At 41.8% G+C, this 21523-nt stretch overlaps 1 pseudogene; it reads right to left on the bottom strand.

Moving 5' to 3' along the window:
- Positions 1-360: 360 nt before the first annotated feature.
- On the bottom strand, positions 361-1403 carry LOC133098285 (surfeit locus protein 6-like; annotated as a pseudogene).
- Positions 1404-21523: the final 20120 nt, after the last annotated feature.

Genomic DNA, 21523 nt, shown 5'->3' with positions numbered 1-21523 from the left:
GGTTGGGTTTTGTCCTTTCCAAGAGAGTTTGGGGCTGACACAGCAGTCACACAGGCCATTCCCTTCCTGCTCCTGTGAACTCGGGAGAGGAGGAGGGGGCCAGTGAAGACCCACCCCCTCCCCATGCCCACTCCCTCCTCACCACTCCCTCGTCCCCCACCCCGGAATTTTCAGGGAGCGTTCTGGCCTCACCAGAGGAGGCTGGAGCCCGGATCTGGGTCACCCCCTCCCCGGATCTGAAGGCTCTTCCTGCACGTGTGGCCTGAGCCCCGAAAAGTCGGTGAGGGCAGCGGGGCAGCGTCCGATTTCCGCTGGGAGCCTGAGCCTGCCGGGGTCGGGGTCGGGGTCGGGCCCGGGCCCTCAGGCCGGGCCGGCCGGCTCCAGGTCCTCGGGCAGGATGCGGCCCCTCTTGCGGGTCTTCTCCAGGCGCCGCTCAGCCTCGGCCGCCTTGTTCTCGCGCGGGTTCTACCGCCACGGATCCCGCAGCTGTTGCGTCTTGTCCGCCACACGCGCCGTGCGCTTCTCGCACGCGCGCTGGCGCTGCACCCCCCTCTTCTTGCGCTTCAGAGCCTCCTGCAGCAGGTGCTCGTCGTCGCGGATCTTCACGCCCTCGGCCTTGTCCAGCAGGTTCGTCCACTGCATCTTTGCCTCGAGCTCCCGGGCCTGGCCCGCAGCTCCTCCAGCCCGGGCCCGCCGCGCCCGCAGGCGCTTCAGCGGCTGCCTAGGTCCTGCCTGTTAGCGGCGTCAGGTTGCCCTTCCCCTTCTGCCTCTTCTCCTTCCTGCGCTGCGCCTTGCGGGACGGCTTCTCTTCGGTCGCCTCCACCTCGTTGAAGAGCAGCCCCGGCCGGCCCTCCGCCTCCTCGCGGGGCGCCTCGGGCCCGCTCAGCGTCCTCCGCGCCTCGGGGGCCCTGGGCGCCTTCCGCTTTGCCCTCCGCCCCCGCTGCTGCGGCTTCTCCTTCCGGTCGCGCTCCTGCTTCCTCCGCTTCCTGCGACGTCTTTTCTCTAAAGCGGCGGGAGACAGCTCCTTGGCGCTGCCCTGGCCCCGCGCTTCCGGTATCTTTTCAGGCAGACGCTGCCGCAGAACGTCCAAGGCGAGTAAAGAGGCTCTTTGTCCAGGCCGTCCGCAGGGGCCCCGGTGGAGCTGGAGGCCTCCTCCTCCTCGGCTGCCACCGGCTTCCTGACCTGAGACTTCTCCGCGGGGGCCCGGGCCTTGGCCTCTGCAGCCTTCTCCCGCTCCTGGGATTTCTTCAGTGCTTTCTTCCTCTCTTTTTTAGGAGCCCAGCAGCTTCTAAGACTTGAGTTTTGCCAGCCGACTTGCGCTTCTGTGGCTCGGGCCTGGGCTTGGAGCAGATCTTCTTGGCCAGGCTCTGCAGGTAAGCATACTTCACGAGCAGAGGAACCATGGCTGGAGGCTCAGGGGTCGGGCGGGGATCGCTTGGGGTCCTACTCGGGGGAGGAGGGCCGGGGTTCAGCATCCCGGCGGCACCTGGCAGTTCCCGGCCCACGCTACCCTCACCTACCCGGCTGTGCTCGCCAGAAACACTCCATGGATTAGGGTGGTAGTGGCTTGATCACCTGGGCGGTTGTTGGTGCCGTTCTTGAGGACGGAAGAGAGTAGGGGAGGTGTAAGTTCGGAGAGCTGTTGCAGGGAAATTCTGCCAAGTGGAACAGGAAAGTCTGCATAGGCTTTGGTATGGTATGCAGTAAAGGATTAACCTTTCCCCCAGAGAGGCCTGGCCTTTGCCCTTGGCTTCTGGGAGGTAACCTCTAAGACCTTGGAATGTCCTGCCTGATTTGTTTAACCTGGGGACCTTTGGCCATGCCAGATAGTCTATGCTAGCAGTGTGATTTATAGTAGGGGTCCTTGGGTCATAAGCGTGAACTTGACCTCTGGAGAATAAGGTTGTCCACATGGGCAGTCAGCCATATCTATGTGACTGAGCCCCAATAAAACCTCTAGACACCAAGGTTCATGTGAGCTTGTCTGGTTGGCAGTAGCTCATGCGTATTGTCACACATTGTACCTGTGAGACATAAACAGTGTCTGCATAACTCCACTAGAGTCCCGTGTTAGAGGTCCCATGCTTGGGACTCTCCTGGACCCTTCTCTATGTACCTCTTCCCTTAGCTGCTTTTAATCTGTGTCCCTGTGCTGTCATAAACTGTAACTGTGAGTATAGCAACTTTCAGTGGGTTTTGTGAGTCTTTCTAGCAAATTATCAAACTCGAGGGTGATCTTCGGGGCTCTCTAACTTGCAGTTGATAACAGAGGTAAAGATGGCCTTGTAGACCCCCGAACTTTGCATTGAGGGTATATACAAATTTAACAAAGAGAAGCCCTGTGTGACTCAGGTCTTATACTCTATTGGTCAGCTGAGTCCAGGGAGACCTGAAGAGTAAAAAGAGAATAAAGAACCTGTTGTCTCTTGACCAGTGTCTCAGAGGATTTCTCTTTTCCTTTATGCCAGTGTCACATTAAGAATCATCTACACTCTTCTGGTCAGAGAGCTGCCTATAAGTGTAACCTGGAAAGACAGCAGAGAAAGGCAGTGCCTTTAGTCATTGTGCATGACGAAATCTGTGGGAAGAGATAACACTCCTGATATGTCAACACAAGTATGGTTTTCATCTAATTGAATCCATTCATCACTACATTAAAAAAGAAGCTGATGCAATTGAAAAGTGAGTTCAGTTAGTCCATCCTCCCACAAAAACAGTCGCGCGCACGCGCACGTGTGCATGTGTGTGTGTTGATGTGAATCTCATCTTACAGAAAGTATAAATTCTGGCTTCAGGCAAATGAAGGTTTATTTCATATGGCAGCCTCCTTGCATACTGCTGATGGTTACAGCATGTGGAATTACTTATAACTAAAGCCTTTGACTGAAAATGTGGACGTAGCACTCAATTTATCATCCTCTTCTCTGAGATTTAAAAGCTCTTTAGAACACAAGCTAATACCAGTTTCTGTTTTAACAAATCAGTAAGTATCTTTTCATGGACTAAATGACTTCCCCATTTGGCACCTCTCAGACCACGCCCCTCCCCCACCCCCCTACCCCCCTGGCTGCAGAGGTTGTCATATATGTGCTGGATACAGGCAGCTTGGAAGAGTGTGTCTTATTTCACAGACTCCAGCAAGGCAAGGGCAGCAAGAGTAATTGTTCAGAACTGTGAAAACCAGACACTCTTTCCTTGATATCTCAGCTTGGATCAGGATTGCATTAGTTATCTATTGCTGTGTAACAAATTGCCCCAAATTTAGTGGCTTAAAATGATATACATTTATTAACTCAAAGTTTCTGTGGTCAAGAGTTTGGCATAGCTTAGCTGACTGCTTTGTTTTAGGGTTCCTCACAAGACTGAAATAAAGTTGCCAGCTGAAGCTGTGGTCTCATATGAAAGCTCAGCTGGAAAGGATCCACTTCTAAGCTCATCCAGGTTGTTGGCAGAATTCAGTTCCCAGAGGACTGTTTGACTGAGGGTTGCAGATCCTTCCTAGCTATTGGCTGGAGATTGCTCTCCAATTTTTGCCATGTGGACCTCTCCAACGTGGCCACTTTTTTCATCAAAGTATGCAAGCTGAGAAAGCAATATGGAAAATCTAGCAAGACAGAGATTATAACATAATTATGGAGGTGACATCCCATCACTTCTGCTGTATTCTGTTGGCCTTCTCACTCTCAAGGGGAGGGGGTTACACAGAGTGTGAATACCAGGAGGTGAACACTGGGAGCTATCATAGTGTCAGTCCACCAGCAGGACAGGGCCCCTGGTTGAGCGAGTCACAGTAATATCCTCTTATAGGGAATGTGCTGCATGTTTCTGAGTTTCAAAAATATTTGTGGATAGGTTCAGCAGGAGAATTATATCTTTGAAGAAACTATGATGTCTTGGTGGCAAATTTATGTCTTTATTCTGGCTAATTTTCTCATTTTTCCCATGAAATGTTGTTTTCCATTCTCTCCAAAGAATCTGTTTTCTTTCATTCCTCCTTTTATTATAACCTAATAAATGCCTGGTCAAATTAGAACCTGGAAAGAGCTCAGGGTCCTTGAGGTTGGGCAGAATAGCCTAGAACTTAGCAGGTGGGCAGTAATGTGTTGGCTCAAGGCAGCTTTCTGACCTTGGCTTTTCTCAGTTTTACTATTTCTCTTTTATGTTTATGAGGCTCTGAATCGGGCACCCACACAGCTCCAGAGCTGCTTCCTAGCAGTGTCTTCATGACAAAGCATTTCCAGGGAATTCCATGCTTTACTCTCTGGAGTTTTACAGCCTATTGAATCGGTTCCCACCAGTGTTCCTTGTAGACATTACTAAAAGTTACAGATGACATTCTGACTGAAGACCAATATGAAGCACCCACGTGTCTTTTTCAAGTGGGCAATAATCTCAGGGATTACGAAATTGTTGTTGCTATTGTTGTTTTCGGTCACCAAAAAGTATGAAACAAATTCATCCAATCACTCATTCACATGTTGACCTATACTCATTCGAGAACTGTCATTGACTGTTGGTATGGAGAATGACAAGATGCAAAAGGCAGTCACTACCTTTATTAATCCTCGCTCTTCTTTCCCTTCTTGGCTTTCTTCTTAGCATCCACAAAGGTGTTTGCATGCTGCTCTAGCCTCTCCTAGAGATAGAAAACGTTTTATCTCTAATGCTTGTTAGGGTCCCAGCAGACTCAGAACTACTATTTCCTAGGTCTGAACACAAAGAGTCAAGGGCAATTCTTAGCCCAATCAAATCAGCAGCTCCTTCTTCATCTTCTTCTGGGGACCCAAGGGGCTATTCAGAGCCTGCCTGCATTGAGCTGGACCCAAGAGTATGCAAGCTTCCTGTTTTCGTAACATGCTTGGGGGTGGTGGACAGAAAAGGGGAGGAGGTGGGGGGATGCTAGGTATCTGAAGTCTAGAGAAGATGATTAGAGTCTTTTAAAAGATGAGATCAGCAAATCTCTGAGCCTGTGGTGAGGCCTAGGGGTAGTTTTCAAACAAGTTAGTGTATGCTAGAATCACCTGCGGAAATTTTTTTTAATACAAATTCTATTTGCAGATATTTTGATCCAGGGGAGGTCAAAACACAGCCTAGGAATCTGCATTTGCACTTAGCATTCCTCACATTACAGATGCTGAAGGTCTAAAAAGCACTGTTTAGAAACAGTGAGACTTTAGCAAAATAGGTAGATCACATGTAAACCATAAGAAGAAAAATCCAGAGAATGAATTTACTATTTGTTTTTCCCTTCATAAATTTCAGATATATAATCATAAACACAATACCACCTACTTGTTATTTTTGACCAGAGGTGGAATGGTTTCAATGCTTATTAAATGAGGGAAAACTGAAAGCTGTAATTAAACCAACTGGCTACTTAATTCGGTCATTCATCTACTCCATCGAAGGAGCATTCATTCATTTCCTTTCTTTTCTTTGATTCAAGAACATAGTCACCTATGCTTTATGAATGAAAGTCAGCAGCCTTTCACAGCTAGACAAAGCCAGCTTGGGACAACCAGACAACGTCTCCTCTATATTTATGCCTTTAAATCACACCCTGAGTAGCCACTGTTGTTCTCTCTTGAGGAAAACAAACCGAAGTTTGGAATTACAAAGACTCAGAGGGGGAAGTCTATGATCTGCTTAAGAAAAAAAGAGCAAGATACAAGATAAGAATATAATATAATTACTATAATATAACATCCATCTATATGTACATAGATATGTAATATTTTTATGATGCAAAATTTTAATGATTTTTATGAAATATTGTGCTGCAATATTTTTATGAGGAAAAAGAGGTGAAGATAGATTCTACCCTGTTAATATTTTTTCCCCCTTTGGGGAATTGGAGATGAGATTGGTGTGGGAAATTATTAACTTAATTTTTTATATCTGTGTAGTATTCTACCTGTTAACAGTGAACCTATAATTTTTTGGTATAAAAATTAAAGAACAGTATGTAATAAGTGCAAGGAAATTCCAGCTTTCAGGTCCAAAGTCTCTGGTATTTTAAAGTTAAAGGAAGAGGCTAGGTATTGAGGTAGATGGACTCCAATTGGCCTCCCATCAAATGCCTTTGCTCAATGTCTTTTAGATTAGATTTGCTAATGATTTGAGATGACGGACTGTTTGCTTTCTTCTTTCCTCAATGTGTGCGTGCTACAAGGGGTTTCACTCTTACCAAGAGGCCAAGTGGGGATCAACACACAAACACAAAGCACCCTCCAAATGAGTAAGAAGATGGCAGGATTTCTGATAAGACATCAAATGTGCCCTGATTTTGGAGTTGAGATTTTTGTTTGTTACTGAAAGTGACCAATGGCTTATTCCTTAAGAGTGACCAGCAAAAGTCCTGGGGCCTGCCCAAGTTTTGAGGCAGAGGTAGGGAAACCATTCATTCATTCATTCATTCACTAAATAAATTTTTAAAGGTGAGTAGAGGGCCAAAAAAAAGTTGGATATTGATTTCATCTGCTAGTAGCGCTCGGTCAACAGCTGGTTATTTTAGCTATTATAATTGAAAATCGGTAAAATTCAATTTATAATTTAAGAAATTACCAAAAGCACAAAAGGACAAATATGTGATTCCACTTATATGAGGTACCTAGAGTAGTCAAATTCATAGACAGAAAATAGGATGCTTGTTGCCAAGGGCTGGGGGAGGAGAAAGGGAAGTTAGTGTTTAATGGGTACAGAGTTTCAGTTGGGGAGGATAAAAAAGTTCTGGAGATGGATGGTTGCACAGCAATGTGAATGTACTTAATGCCACAGAACTGTACGCTTGAGAATGGTTAAAATGGTAAATTTTATGTTATGTATGTTTTGCCACAATTAAAAAAGATAGAAAATGCAAGATGCTTCCAGAAACCTCTTCAAAGTGCAGCTTTCTTGGATCTTATTACCCTTGCAGTGTGGACCTAATTCTTACAATTCAAGGGGAAAGTACTGAGGTGACCAACTGTCCCACTGTGCCTGGAACTGAGGGGCTTCTCTGGATGCAGGACTTTCAGTGCTAAATCAGAAAGTCCCAGGAAACCCAGAGCAAGTTGGTCACTTGAACAGTAGCCACCACAAGCACACCTTGTGTGCTTGGAAGAAAAACAACAGGATGGCAAGATTGTTAACCGTGGAGAACAAGGCGAAGTAGTGGGTGGTGAGGCAGAGTCTTGATGGGGGAAAGCAAGACCAATCAAGGCTTCCTGCACGTACAGTAGTGGAGATGCTTTTTTTTTTCTCTTCAATTTCATTTGAAATCTGAATTGCTTTGACTTCTTTTAATTTACCTTTTTGATTATCAGTGAACAATTCGAATAAGAAAATGGTGCAGACCTAGAGTTGGAGGTGCTGGCAAAGCATACGCTGCAGGACATAATGCAGAGACTGCCTGTTTTGTATGTGTCCAAGTTAACCCCCCCAGGTCTTCTGCAGAATAAACAAATAACTGAAATGGCTTCCTTTGATGACCCATTTGGCTGCCTGAGGGCAAAAATCCCCTGACAGGCCTTTTTGCTGGCTGCTGGCTGATCAGCGTTTTACCGAAGCAAGAAATCAAAGTGGCTTGGTTTTTTTTGTCTCCTCTAGTTCTCTTTCTCATATTTAAGTCATTTTATTTTGTATTATTTTATTTTATTTTTAGAGGAAATTAATGTATTGTTGTTTTCCCTTGTGCATAATTAAATAGTATGCTAATAATTTTACCGTATGTCTTTGAGTTATTCTTTGACTCTTATTCTGAAGGCTCCACTGTGAATGTGTAGATTAAAGCAAACCTGGATCTTTTCTGGTCCTGGACCCCTTGGGTCCTTGGCTCATCTTCTCTTGGCTCCTGTCATAATGCTTATGTGGCGATTGGGCTCTCTGGCTCTCACACGCTAAACTGATTCTTGGTCACATTTGTTTCTGCTTCTGGTTCTTGCTCTAGTTGAACAGGGTGGGTTGACTCTACCCTGGTGACAACAGTGGTGGCATCTGGGTTTTAATTCTGTGGCCTGGCCATTAAGTGATTTCTGTCAATGGCAGTTGATAAGAATCTGTAATCTGATTTCTATGACCCTTTTTGGTTGTATGCCTGAGGATTCTGATTGTTCCTGGCACTTGAATGCAAGGTTGAAAAGTTTTTGGTGTTTTTCTTCCTAGATTCTCTCTGTTTATGTATTTTGGTTTGTGTCAATTTGGCTTCCTCTGACCCTCAAGCTCAGAGCCTTTTTTCTTCTTTCAGAATTCTGGTAATTTTTCATGTGCATTTATTGTGGTCCCAATTGTGCCAATATCTGCTAAGTTAAAATTCCTGCACCAAAATTAAAAGGAAACTGAATCCTTAGTATTCAACCGTCTGCTTTTGTTTTTCTTAACAATTGAATAATGCCAAAATTACTTTCTTCAGGATTTATAAAATAAGGCTAAAGAAAGGAGATTATCACTATTGTTAAAAAAAAGAAAAGAAAAAATAATGGACCTAGAAAAAAAGAGAAAGACAATTTTGGTAAATTCAGAAAAATCACAAAATTGCACAGATTTTCAACACTGTGTTTCCCAAGAGGAACAAATGGTGATTAATTACACATTTTTATTCTTCAACTGATCAATATCCTTAATAAATATTAGTGCCTATATTTTTACCTTAAATTCTTAAACTCCTCTAACTTGTATAAGAGTTGATAAAAATTCCCGGTTTATAAATATGAAATAGTTTTTGAGCAAATAGAGATACTTTGTCTGCCTCTGGAGAGAGTTGATAAGTTAGATTATAAGATCTCAAAATCATTAGATTTTGCTCCATCAGGAGCAAATACCTTTTCTGGTTAACTTCTCTAAAAATTTCAATATATTAACTGCTTGTATAAATGTAAAATAAGAGAAACTAAAAATTCTAAATATGATTTAAATATGTTGACTATATAAGAAATTTTTTTTGCTAAAGCTGTAACCTAGGAAAAAAAAGGCTTAAGTGTGAGCTTCATTTGCAGCCTTGGATACTAGGTTAGAAAATCAAATGGAAAAATTTGCTTTAAAGCATGTTGGAGATTTTAACATATCATAATGTAGAGGTATGGAAAACAGCTTTTTGAAATATTCATAATCAAGATGACTCTGAAAATTAAACTGACTTAATAAATTTGTTTAAAAACAACTTTATCTCTTCCCTCTATGCCAATCTTGGATAGATTTTTTTCATGGAAAGCCTAATTAATTTGAATTTCCTAAATTCTCTCTTAGTTTAGCTGGTTAGATTACCTAAAATCACTTTGTTTAAGATTACAAAATCAAGGGAACTATACTCAATATCTTGTAATAATCTATATGGAAGAGAATGTAAAAAAATTGTATATATATATATAAATGAATCACTTTACTGCACACCTGAAACTAACACAATATTGTAAATCAACTATATTTCAGTAAAAATTTTAAAAAAGATTACAAAATCACAAAATCATGTGTTCAACTGAATTAAATTATAAAAGGTAATTTCTTTATAGAAAGAGACTTGTGGACAAAAATAGCTGTATAGTTCTTGCTTTTCTGCTTCAGGTTTTCTGTGTCTAGAGAAAAAACTTGATTGCTCTGGTTAAAGACAGCAATTACTAAAAATCCTGAGATTATACTGGTATAATTATTAAAAAATAAATATCTGTATACAAGATAATGAATATAATTTGTTTATCAAGGGAATTGTTACAGTTTATTAACATGGCAAACTTTATATATTTTATGCATAGTCTTATATATTTAACAGATGAAACAATCATAAACTCACAAAAAAGTTGGAAATACTGCCAAGACCTCTTATTTCCTGAGCTATTTGAGAGTAATTTGCAAACCCGATGTCCTATCACTGTCTTAATGTGTATGATATTTCCTACAAGGCCATTCTTCCATAAAACCACAGTACAACTATCAAAATTGGGAAATTAACTTTGATACGTTATTACTGTACAATCCTCAGACCACACTCAAGCTTTCTAATAATATCCTGTGTAGGAAAAAGACCCAGTTCGGGATCAAGAGTTGCATTTGGTTGTCATGTCTCTTTTATCTGGAACAGTTCCTCACACTTCCCTTGACTTTCATGACCTTGACACCTTGGAAGATTATAGGTCATTTACTTCATAGAGTGTCCCTCAATCTGAATTGGCCTGATGCTTCCTTATGACTAACACAGGTTATGCATCTTTGGCAGGAATAGCACAGAAGCGATGCTTGCTCTTCTCACAGCATCTTATCAGGTGGAGAAGGGTGTCATTTGGTCCCATTACTGGGGATGTTTACTTTGATCACTTGGTTGAAGTGGTGTCTTTCAGGCTTCTCCTCTATAAAGTTCTCTTCTCAATTGCCCATTTGTCATTCAACTAAGCTTTCTCTCTCTTTTCCTCCGTCTTTTCTTTCCACCACTATTGACTCATGGATTTCTCTTTTATTCAGTGGGTTATAATCTGTTTCTATCATTATTTCTATTGCCCCCAACATGGCCCCTGAGACCAAATCAGTTCAGGTTGGTGCCTGCATCCTTTCAATATGTTCCATCGTTCTTTGAGTACTTCTTTGCTTTCTGCCATAAGTTGTTTCAGGCTCATCTTGTACTTTTCCAGTCCCAGTTCTAGAACAAGACATTTCTCCAAGAAGCACTGGTCCCTTTTAATGGAGAATGACATCTAGAAACCCAGACCTGAGGACTAGATGTCCTCATTTTTATTGGGGTGTCACTGCTCCCACGCAGTGGGTGGAGGTAGGGAGTATATGTTTGTGTGTATATATTACATGTGCACACATTTGTATCTATATTTATCTCTACATATAACTATATGTAAATTGAAAACCATGAGGTAGCACCAATACCTCTAATTTCAGTCCAACACCACAGATTTTATTCTGTTTTTTTTCCTTTCTATATTTATTACTTCATTCTCTGACACTGAGAAACCTGGCTCCTGTTATCCACATGTATCTCCTTATTTGTTCAATCTTCCTGTAAGTGACCAATCTCCAATCTCCATCTTCATTTTTGACCTGCCTTGTATTCAACCCTGATGGTAATCCTAATATGGTATTACTTGATAAAGCCTCATATATTGAAAACAACCAAGGTGTACCTTGTTCTGATATATCAATACTATAATTTTTAAATATTTTATTATATATATAGTTACCTGTAACTCATTCTATTCAGATAGCCACCTATTAGAGGCTCTAGAATTAGCATCTCTGCCAATAGTGGATATGTCTTCAGGGTTGGTTGAGATTTTTTTTGAAGTATAGTTGATTTACAATATTGTGTTAGTTTCAAGTGTACAGCAAAGTGATTCAGTTATATATATATTTATATATATATAAATTTTTTCAGATTATTTTCCATAGTAGGTTATTACAAGATATTGAATCTTGTTCCCTGTGCTATATAGTAAATCCTTGTTGCTTCTCTATTTTATACATAGTGGTGTATATCTGTTAATCCTATACTCCTAATTTATCCCTCGTACCTTTCCCCTTTGGTAACCATAAGTTTGTTTTCTATGTCTGTGTGTCTCTTTCTGTTTTGTAAGTAGATTCATTTGTATTTTTTTTTTTTAGATTCCACATATAAGTTATATCGTATAATATTTGTCTTTCTCCTTCTGACTTACTTCCCTTGGAATGATATTCTCTAAGTCCATCCATGTTGCTGCAAATGGCAAGATTTCTTTCTTTTTTTGCGGCTAATATTCCATTGTATGTATCAATATATACCACATCTTCTTTATTGGATGAGATTTTGATATGGTGTCAAAATAAAAGAAAAAAAGGTGATGACTTATTAGAGGCACTTCAACAACTGAAGAAAACCTTAGTTATTAAGATTAAAGTCAAAACTAAAGAAAATGCCCCAAATATGTGATATGCCAGCAAGTAACCATTGTCCCTATGGGCTCCAGGATTCTGGCAAGGTAGAATGGGCTATGGGTGTGTTAAAACCAAAACCGTCCAGATTTTCAGACGCGCTTACTCTTTTTTTTTTTAATTTAAAAAATAAATTTATTTATTTATTTATTTATGGCTGCTTTGGGTCTTCGTTGCTGCGCGTGGGCTTTTCTCTAGTTGTAGTGAGCAGGGGCTACTCTTCGTTGTGGTGCACAGGCTTCTCATTGCGGTGGCTTCTCTCATTGCGGAGCACAGGCTCTAGGTGCATGGCCTTCAGTAGTTGTGGCACGCGGGCTCAGTAGTTGTGGCATGTGGGCTCAGTAGTTGTGGCTCGTGGGCTCTAGAGCGCAGGCTCAGTAGTTGTGGCGCATGGGCTTAGTTGCTCCGCGGCATGTGGGATCTTCCTGGACCAGGGCTTGAACCTGTGTCCCCTGCTTTGGCAGGCGGATTCCTAACCACTGCGCCACCAGGGAAGCCCCAGAAGCGCTTACTCTTTACACTTAACTCTAATAATAGCAACACAGTCCACACCTGAAAACTCCTCCTGTGGTCTCACCATGTGAAATGCTTACAGGAGGACCCCTGAGACTTGCTTGTCCCTCCATCTAACCATCTCTACTTCCTTGTACTCAGATCCAGCCACTCATAAGATTACACATTTTTTCTTGGGTTTCTTGGTATCCTCACCTTGCCACTCCTCAAGTTTGCTGGTTCTGACCTCAGATTGCCCCCGAGTCTGTGTCCTCCCCTCACCCCTGTTAAGATTGGCAGTCTGCACTTGGTTTGGTGCTTGACATGGCTCCTGCGGGGCTGATGGGGGCACAGGCCTCTTTCATTTTCATAAGGAAATTGAAAGACACATGGCACAGAAGCAAGACATATTCTAGAACATTTTTGCTTTGTAGCACAGGAAGTCCAAGCCCAGAAGTATTCTAAAAAGCATTGGTTGTTAGCATTTTATTTGGATGGGAGAATCCTGTGATTTGCACAATGTTGTATTTGATCTGGTCCATCTGTTCCTTTATACTGGAACTTTAATATTCATTCAAAAATCAGTATTATTTGAAAGACTACCCGGTACCCAAATATTTTTCCCAAGACCAGTCACAGTTTCTGAAATCCGAGCATCAGAGATTCATTTGATGAGGAAAGGAACTTTAAAATATTTTTTGTCCTTAAGTGCCCTCCATGGAAATAGGAATCTCTGTGGGAGGATTGTGAGGCTGGGAGAGGTTCTGAGGTTCTTGATATCAATTTCACTTTTCAGATCCAGCCTCTCCCCTGGTCACTATTTTTGTTTTAACTTAAACACTTTCTAATGTTTTGGTGTTGGAGAGCTGTGGAAATGATGCTTATGAATATGGAAGATTAAAAGGGAGGAAATTATTTGTGTTGTTGGAGACAAACACACTTAGCTCAAGTTCTTCTTTGTAAGTTGCTTAAGATGCTGGCACAGAGGGCTGTAGGTCAAGTTAAAGACAATGCCAGGAGAAAAGTTATCTGTAACATTAACTGGAACCATGAGTCAAGGCAGGGAGCCTGGAGAACAGGGGAGTAGGTCAAAGAGGCCTCAAGGACAACTTGGGAGGCAGAAATGCCACCCTAGGCAAAGGGTCTGACAGTTGGGACATATGGGCTTCTGGCTGCCGTCTTGTACGTCGGAGGAACGTACAGTCCAAAGAGGGTGGGCTTCGAGCCAGTCATCTCCGTGCAAGGAGTGGAGGATGGGGGTGAGTGGGACATTCAAAGACTGCTGCCACCTCTGAGTTTGGTAAGAAGTATTCTTACTCCCCTCCTGTCACTTACCTGCATTAAATGGCTTGTTCTGACTTGTCCTGAAACCCATAACTCCCTCAAGAAAACTTGTGTATGCCCTGACCTCTCCTCCTTCATAACAACCAACATCTTTCACAGAAGTCCAGAGGCCTCCCCTGCTGCCCATTGATTACTAGATAGCCATGTAGCCAAGTGTGTGACTCTACAGGGAAACTATGAAATATCCATGTGGTTTGTGAAATTCAAACTCATCGCAGCTGATCCCTTAAACCAGGGGTTGGAAAGGGCCAAATATGGCCCTCTGAGTCATAGGATTATTTAAAAATTTTTAGTAGTCATTCACCACTTTCTTGGGGGAGATTTTATACAAAAATAAAGATTTTGTGTTTGTTTGTTTCCCTTGAGAAAATTGAGAAGATCTAGACACACCAGACCTATATTCCTACATGGTGGTAGTTGGCTGGGGCTGAGTAGAGGGTACCACTTCCAGGTGGAGTATGGTCCCCACGGTTCCCTATTGTCTCTCTACCCGGCCCTCTTTACTCATTTAAAATACGTGCCTGGTCTTTTGTGAACTGAGTCGAAAAACTCACCTGAAACTATCCTTGGCTAGCATCTTAGATAAGATGGCACAGAAGATAGAAAAGGAGTGGGGCGGGCTGTAAAAAAAAAAAAGATTACCCTATTTCAAATGGTTAACTGAGACACTGACTCCCTGCAGGCCACAAATCTTAGCCTGACCCAGACTTGGACCTTCTCACTGACTCAGGTTCACTGCCCAGGGCGACATTTCATTGGTGTCATACTCATTGGGCAAACATTGGAGATGTAAGTGGAAGCATTCTCTCTCACTCATTAGAAAGAGGCCAGGGTGTACTTCCATTTTTCCTAAACAGTCTGAGACGTCCAGGACCAAGAATAGTAGGTCTGGGAAGGAAGAAGAGAAACTGCTCTGGTCCCATACTTTTCCTCAGCTTCTGCTACCCGAATCTGTGCCCCCAGGGACTGCTCACACATCCAGCGTGGCTGGGAGAGAGACAGCCAGAAGAGCGTGGAGGTGCCACTGCACTGTCTCTTTCCTGAGGTTTGGACCTCAACCCAGCAGTACCCCCTGCTATTTTCATGGTGCAGTATGTTTGTAGGAGTAGAGGGGAAAAAAGTGGATATGGAAGAATGTGGATTCTGGAAATCTGAGAAAGTAAAACAAGACTGTTACTTACCTTTTCTTTAAAAATAGGCTACGTTCATGTTTGGCTTTTCAACATGAAATCTGGTGGGTGTAGCTGCCTTGAGTGGAATGGAAGTAAATTTGTTGGGTTTGAGGAGGTCAAGAAACTATGATGAAAGGGTTTGCATAAGACATTCACATGATATGAGGATGATACCGGCCTACAGAGGTTTGAGGCGTGTCAGTGAGTGTAACTGACAAAGGTGATAGGAGGGAAAGGTTGGTGCAGTTCACTTGGTTCAAAGGAGAACATTTAAAAACTATCTGCGAATGGAGATTTAACAGGGGACAAATGGCGACTGGTAGCTAGGAGGACGCCTGGACTAACTTACTGGTCTTTCTAATGATGGAAAGTTTGCTCTCTGAAAATCAAATGATTTCTTATTGCGAGTATCTTACCTAGTTCTTTAGGTTAACATATAACCAAAAATACAACGTTTGAATAATCAGTTGTATCACTTATTTTTCCTGAGTCTTCTGATACTGTACTTTCACAGCAATCCAGATTGGCAGAGAATTAAATTCCATTGGTTCCTCAGATATTACTTCTCTCCTGACCTCTCTGCATAGCTCTCCCGGGAGCAGCTTAATGTGTTTCATAGGTCACACAACAAAGTACAGGTGGTCCCGGCCCAGAGGGAAATGAGGATCAGCCGCTCGTTTGTTGAGGTCAGAATCCCCTGGTGTCACCTCTAGGCTGCTCTTGAATGCTCTGTCTCAGTTGGTCTTATCTTTCAGTGAGTCATTCGAGCCGTGAGAATGAGGCTTGGTGCCTTTCTCTTACCCACACATTCTGTGTCCTGGCGTATTTCTTGACTCTCTTTCCTTTCCATGCCAACTATGGCTGCCCTAATTTAAGACCTTATCATCTCTTGTCTGAACTGTGGCATCAGGCTTCTAACTAGCTGTCCATCCTAAACTAAGAGACCCTGAGTGTCTCCAGTTACAGTGCTCTGCTTGTGATTTGGAGGTAAGAAGGGATGTTGTGTTTGCCAACGTCATCCTGTCCCTTTGTTAAGCTTCTGCAGGCAAAGTCCTCTAGTGACCTTCTCCAGCCTCAACTTTTAACCACCTCCTTCAGGACCACAACTCCAGGGGGCACCATTATACCATGTTGTATGTAAATGGGGCCTCTGGAGTGGAGTGATATTGTGGTCCTTCTCTTTGCCTCCTACTCCAGCAAATGCCAGAAATAGGTAGACATCACCCTGCTGATTCCTGTTTCTTTGTCTTTGATTTTGCTGGTCCCTCTTTCTGGAACATCTTCTCACTACTTTTCCCTACCTCTTTGGACACACAGACACACCAAGATACACACAAACTTGTGCACACATGCACACTTCTGGTTAAATGTTATTCATCCTTAAAGACATAGCCCAAGCATCAACTTCTCCGGCAAGAATTTCCGATTTCTCTACTATGCCTCACCTTTGTAATCACACTTAAAACGTTGTATTTCAATTTTGATTATATATATGCCTTTCCTCCATGAAACTGTGAGCTCTTTAAGGGGCAGACACCATGTCTCACGCATCACTGTAGTCCCAGTTCCTACCACAGTATCTTTCCCCTAACCCTTGTTAACACTGCTCTCTGCAGGTCAGATTTCCCATCCTAAGGCTGACCCATTCCGAGGGTGACTGAGAGTGGGACTACCTCCTTCCTTCACTGGAAACCCTGCCCTACTTACAGGAATGGAATTCTGTCCTGTGGACCCCTGAAAGATACTAAACATAATATGTGGTCCCACACATATTCCCAAAGTCTAGGTTTATTGAGTATTGATATCATAGGGGAATCATCGAAATCTAGACCAAGTTGTACCGCCTAGAGCATTATCTAGTTCCTTTACAGAACTCCAGCATCAAAGGAAGAGAAGACAGATCTGCACACTTTCCTGCCTATCGTGTGTGTGTGTGTGTGTTTGTGTGTGTGTGTGAGTCATGTCTCTGATTCCTCAGATGGCAACATATATACACAAACAAACAATACTATACAGGCATAGGGCAGTCAATGCATACTTAGAGAAAGATGCATTTCTTTGGGAACCGTCAACTGTAAAGACTTGGATCTGACAAAAGATACATCCAAGAAAGTACAACTTCTTGAGGTCTTGCTTAAGAGGAATTTTCTCATTATTTTAATTCAACAAATAGTTACTAAGAGCCTACTATGTGCTAGGCACTGTTCTAGGGGACATATGAGTGAACAAAATGGAAAAATAAATCCCTATCCCCATAGGACTTACAGTCTAATGGGTACCTGATTGCATTTGCATCAGTAAGTGTTCTCCTCACATTTTTCCTAGAGCAAAAGAACATTCTACTTCAAAGATAAATCCAGGTTTCCAGCTCTCAGAAGAGAGAGATGGTTTCCATCTTTCTAATGATCCTCCTCAGAGCATATTCCAAAAACATTTGCGGTCCATCTTAGGTAGTGCTACTTTTAATGTTGACATTTAATGTTTGTATCAGGAGATGAAAGTATTTAATGATGATATACGTAAGCCTACCTTTAAAGATACCACCAAGTAACCAGTTAGCTTCTCCAGCTTTATTCAGCAAAGGAGAGCTGTTAAGATTATACTAAATTTAGTATTAATAGCCTTATAGCAATTGAACCTCATCTAGCTCTTCTGGCTCTCAGCTTAAGCAGTGTGCAGTGTGTCTGGGTGACATTGGATTGGTTTCTCTCCCATGTGTGGTTAAGGGGCAGTTTTCCCTTGGCAAAGTCCCCTTGATGAGTCCATGGTGGCACTGGGTTATCTCTGAGAGGTCATTGTTCATCTTCCATCATAGGTCAGACTTGGCAGTGGTGAAATAAGTTTTCTTGCTACATCTGTACATGCATAATCATGGGCTGTTCTGAACACATACGTCATCTTGTGGGTGGATGAGAGGATTCTAAAAACAAAAAACAAATAGGCCTTTTCAGTTTTTTGAGCTAAAAGAAAACAATAAATGTGTTTCAACAAGGAAGATGATCCCAGGTCAATCATAGAAGTTTGTGTTGGCTGTTGGACTAGGTAACCCCCAGAATCCCTCACATCATCAATAGACTGTGATTGCAAGAATCATCCATGACTCAGAAGTCAATGCTATCGGTGTCTTGTCGGAGCAGACTCATAAATATAGAGAGAAATCAATAGAAGACTATGAAAAAGAGAGATTACCTTTGCCCATGTTTAACCAAAGAAAAGAGCTCTTTGCGTGCCATCCTTCCTGTCACGATCTGTGGGCTAATTTTACCCAGCATCAGTAGAATCACAAGAAGCTATTTGAAGTGCCATATTTTCAGAGAGAACTTATTAATGGTGGAAGAAGAGTGAGACATGAAGGCTAATAGTGAGTCCATGATGTTAATTCCAGCTCTGTAAACCAAGTGGGGGGGGGTCTGCAGATCAATGCAGCTCTGTAAACTGTTTAATTATACCCGCCTCACACACATGAGCAGCTCCAGATGAACAAATACCCAGCTTCTGTGAGAGATAGCTTTCTTTCCTACATCTCTCTAATAGTAACATTATTGACATGAAAGTAAAAGGGTAGAATGATCCTTGTTATAAAATGTAAAAAGTACGTAAAGCTCCACAGGACATAATACTTCTAGGAGTATAGTTGAAATCCAGTAATGCCAAGCAAATTAAAAGACTGATGTGTTTATATTTTAATTATTAATCTAATGGTTTGCTTTGGGTTTGTGAATGTATTGGAATGGTACCTAGAACTTGACAAAGTGACTGTGCTTATTTTTATTTTCTTCCTCCCCAGATAGACTTTAAATGATAATAATATCTCCATTTATCCAACATTGACAAGGAAGGAAAGTGAACATGAGCACTGAATATACTTTCCAAGTAACTAAAATTTCAGCCTAGGCGAGATATAAAATTAACAACCTAATATACATGGAAAAATTTGAAATTCCATTTAGTCTTTAACACACATCGCTGAATATGATTATCCTATGATGGTCTCAGGAGCTACTGTGGTGTGTAGGGTTGCTTGTCCTACACTGAAGGATTCCAAACTGACATTTTTGTTATTTTGTTTTGTTGTCTTTTGCCCATTTTCACACTTTTCTTCCTCACTTTTAGCTGTAACTGCCTGAAGTAACACTTTTTCCTGTTTCTCTCCAACCCCTTCTAATTGTGTGTTTTTATTTCTAGTAAACCAGAAAACCATTTAACCAAATATGCTCAGAATTATATCTAAAGTAGTCACATTAAGAGTTTGTTTTGAATTAGGAAACACTGAGATCCCAGTGTAGGTTATGGACACCCTACTCTCTATCCATCACACACTCCCCAACTCATAATTCTGCCTATAATCTCAGGCAGATTTCTAAAGCCCACCATGATCCCCAGTTTAAAAATTCCTGTTCTAAAGTTTATGAATTATACCTATATAAAAATCCTGGTAGATACTGTCTCAGAGCTGGTCATTCTGTTTTTAGACCGGGAAGCTGAAGACTTTCGTTCTGTTAAGTTATTGACTTCCAAGTCAGTTAATATGTATTTGGTGTGTTGACAGTACCTGGTGAGCTGAGCTTAAATGAATAAACTATTAGAGAATGTGTATCAATGGATCCACCTAGCCATACCCTGCTACTTTGAAGCTGTACTATATATATTATATATATATGCATATATATGTAAAATTTTTAATGAATAAATAAATATATTATCTAGTGTAACATTCTCATTTAATCAATGAGAATAAACAAATTGATCATCTAAGTACCTGTATCTGTATTGGTTTCACCTCTTCAAAGGAATACTATGAAGATACGTAAAGACGGCTGTTAAAATATTGGAGATTTCAGAGGAAAGTTACAATGTAATGATGATGATGATGAGATAACTTAGCTACTGTTTACTGAGAATCTGCTAAGTACCAGGCACTGTGCTAGGCAATGTATACATACTGAATCTAACTTTCAAACTAACCTTTAAAGATAAGTATTATTGTCCTCATTTTATAGGTAAAGAAACCTGAGACTAAAGTTAATAGGGTCAAAATCACAAAGCTAGTGAATGACCAAGCTGGAATTTTAATCAGTCTGTTTGACTCTAAAGCCTGTTATTTTTTCCCTAAAATTAAACATAGCAAATGATGTATTTGTAACTCTTAACAAAGTCTTAGCCAGCCCTATAAAATATATTAAATGTTGTTTTCCTAGTGCATTTTAAAATTGTAATAGTCAATCTACTAACTTCAGAGAACTTAGATGCACCTACAATTCAATTTAACCTTTATCTTAAAGTTAAGAGATGCCCATTGAAAGGTTTTAGGCAAGGGGATTCTATGATTAGATTTGTGTTCTTGGAAGATTGCTCTGGCTGTTCAGTTGAATGGGTTGGAACAAGATGTGACTGGAGGCCAGGAGGCCAGGAGGCCAGGAGGGAGGCTTTTTTATCTACAGCATGAGGATAGGGAGAAATGAATGGCTCTGTGGCTATTCAGGAGGTAGCCTGGATCAATCTTGCTGGCTGACGGGGTACGGCAAGTCAGGACAGTTAGGAATCAAAGACAATGCCCAGGTTTCTGTGAGGACACTTCCCTCTCTGTTGTTAGGATAGGTAGGCAGGGTATTAGGAGGAGATTTACAGGTGAAAATGATGAGTGAATTTCGGACATATTAGGTGTGAGGTGTTTGTGAAGATGTTACAGTGGCCTTTGGATATTCAGTTTTGAAATTTGAGAGTGATGTGGACTAGAGATTTAGTTTTGGAAGTGAGCACCGTGTCAGTGGGTAAATAAAGCCACAGCAGTAGATGAAATTGCACAGGGAGGGTAGGCACAGTGAGAAGTGCAGCAAGTTGAGGACAGACCCAGCAGAACACCAACATTTAAGAGACATGTAGCAGATAAGGGGTAGCTAGAGTCGAGGCAGTGTGGTGTCATAGAAGAAGTGCTTCAAAACAGGAGTGACCCTAGTATTGACCCAAAAGAAATGAAAACATATGTTCACACAAATACCTGTACACAAATGTATATAGCAGTTCTGTTAGTATTTGACACAAAGTGGAAACAATGTAAATATCCATCAACTGGTGAATGGATAAATAAATTGTGGTGCCTCTGTACAGTGGAATACAATTCAGCAATGAAAAGGAACTGCCTATACACACAACAACATGGAGGACTCTCAAAAGTGTTTGCAAAGTGAGAGAAGCCAAACACAAAAGGCTACATACAGTTTGATTCCATTTATATGACATTCTGGAAAAAGCAACACCATGGGGACAAAAATCAAGTCAGTGGTTGCCAGGGGCTGGAGATGAGAGGAGGGGATTGCTATCAGGAGACTCAAAGGAACTGCTTGGGGTGATGGTAATGTTCTGTATTGTGACTACGGCGGTGGTTACACAACTGTATAATGTATCTGAACTCACAGACCTGTACACCCGGAGAGGATGAATTCTACTGTATGTAACTTCTGCCTCAGTAAACCCAACTTAAAGTAAAAAATACAAAAAGGAGTGGTCAAAATGTCAAATGCTGGTCATAAGTCACACAGGAAGAGGACTGAGAGATGCCCATTGCATTCAGCATTGGTGACTCTATGGGGAGCAGGGTCAGTGGTACGTGGGAGGCAGAAGCTAGAATGCTAAGG

The sequence above is a fragment of the Eubalaena glacialis genome, chromosome 9 (assembly GCF_028564815.1).
Source record: "Eubalaena glacialis isolate mEubGla1 chromosome 9, mEubGla1.1.hap2.+ XY, whole genome shotgun sequence".
Classification (NCBI taxonomy): Eukaryota; Metazoa; Chordata; class Mammalia; order Artiodactyla; family Balaenidae; genus Eubalaena; species Eubalaena glacialis.
The sequence above is the reverse complement of the archived record's forward strand: the minus strand, read 5'-3'. Positions and strand labels throughout refer to the sequence as shown.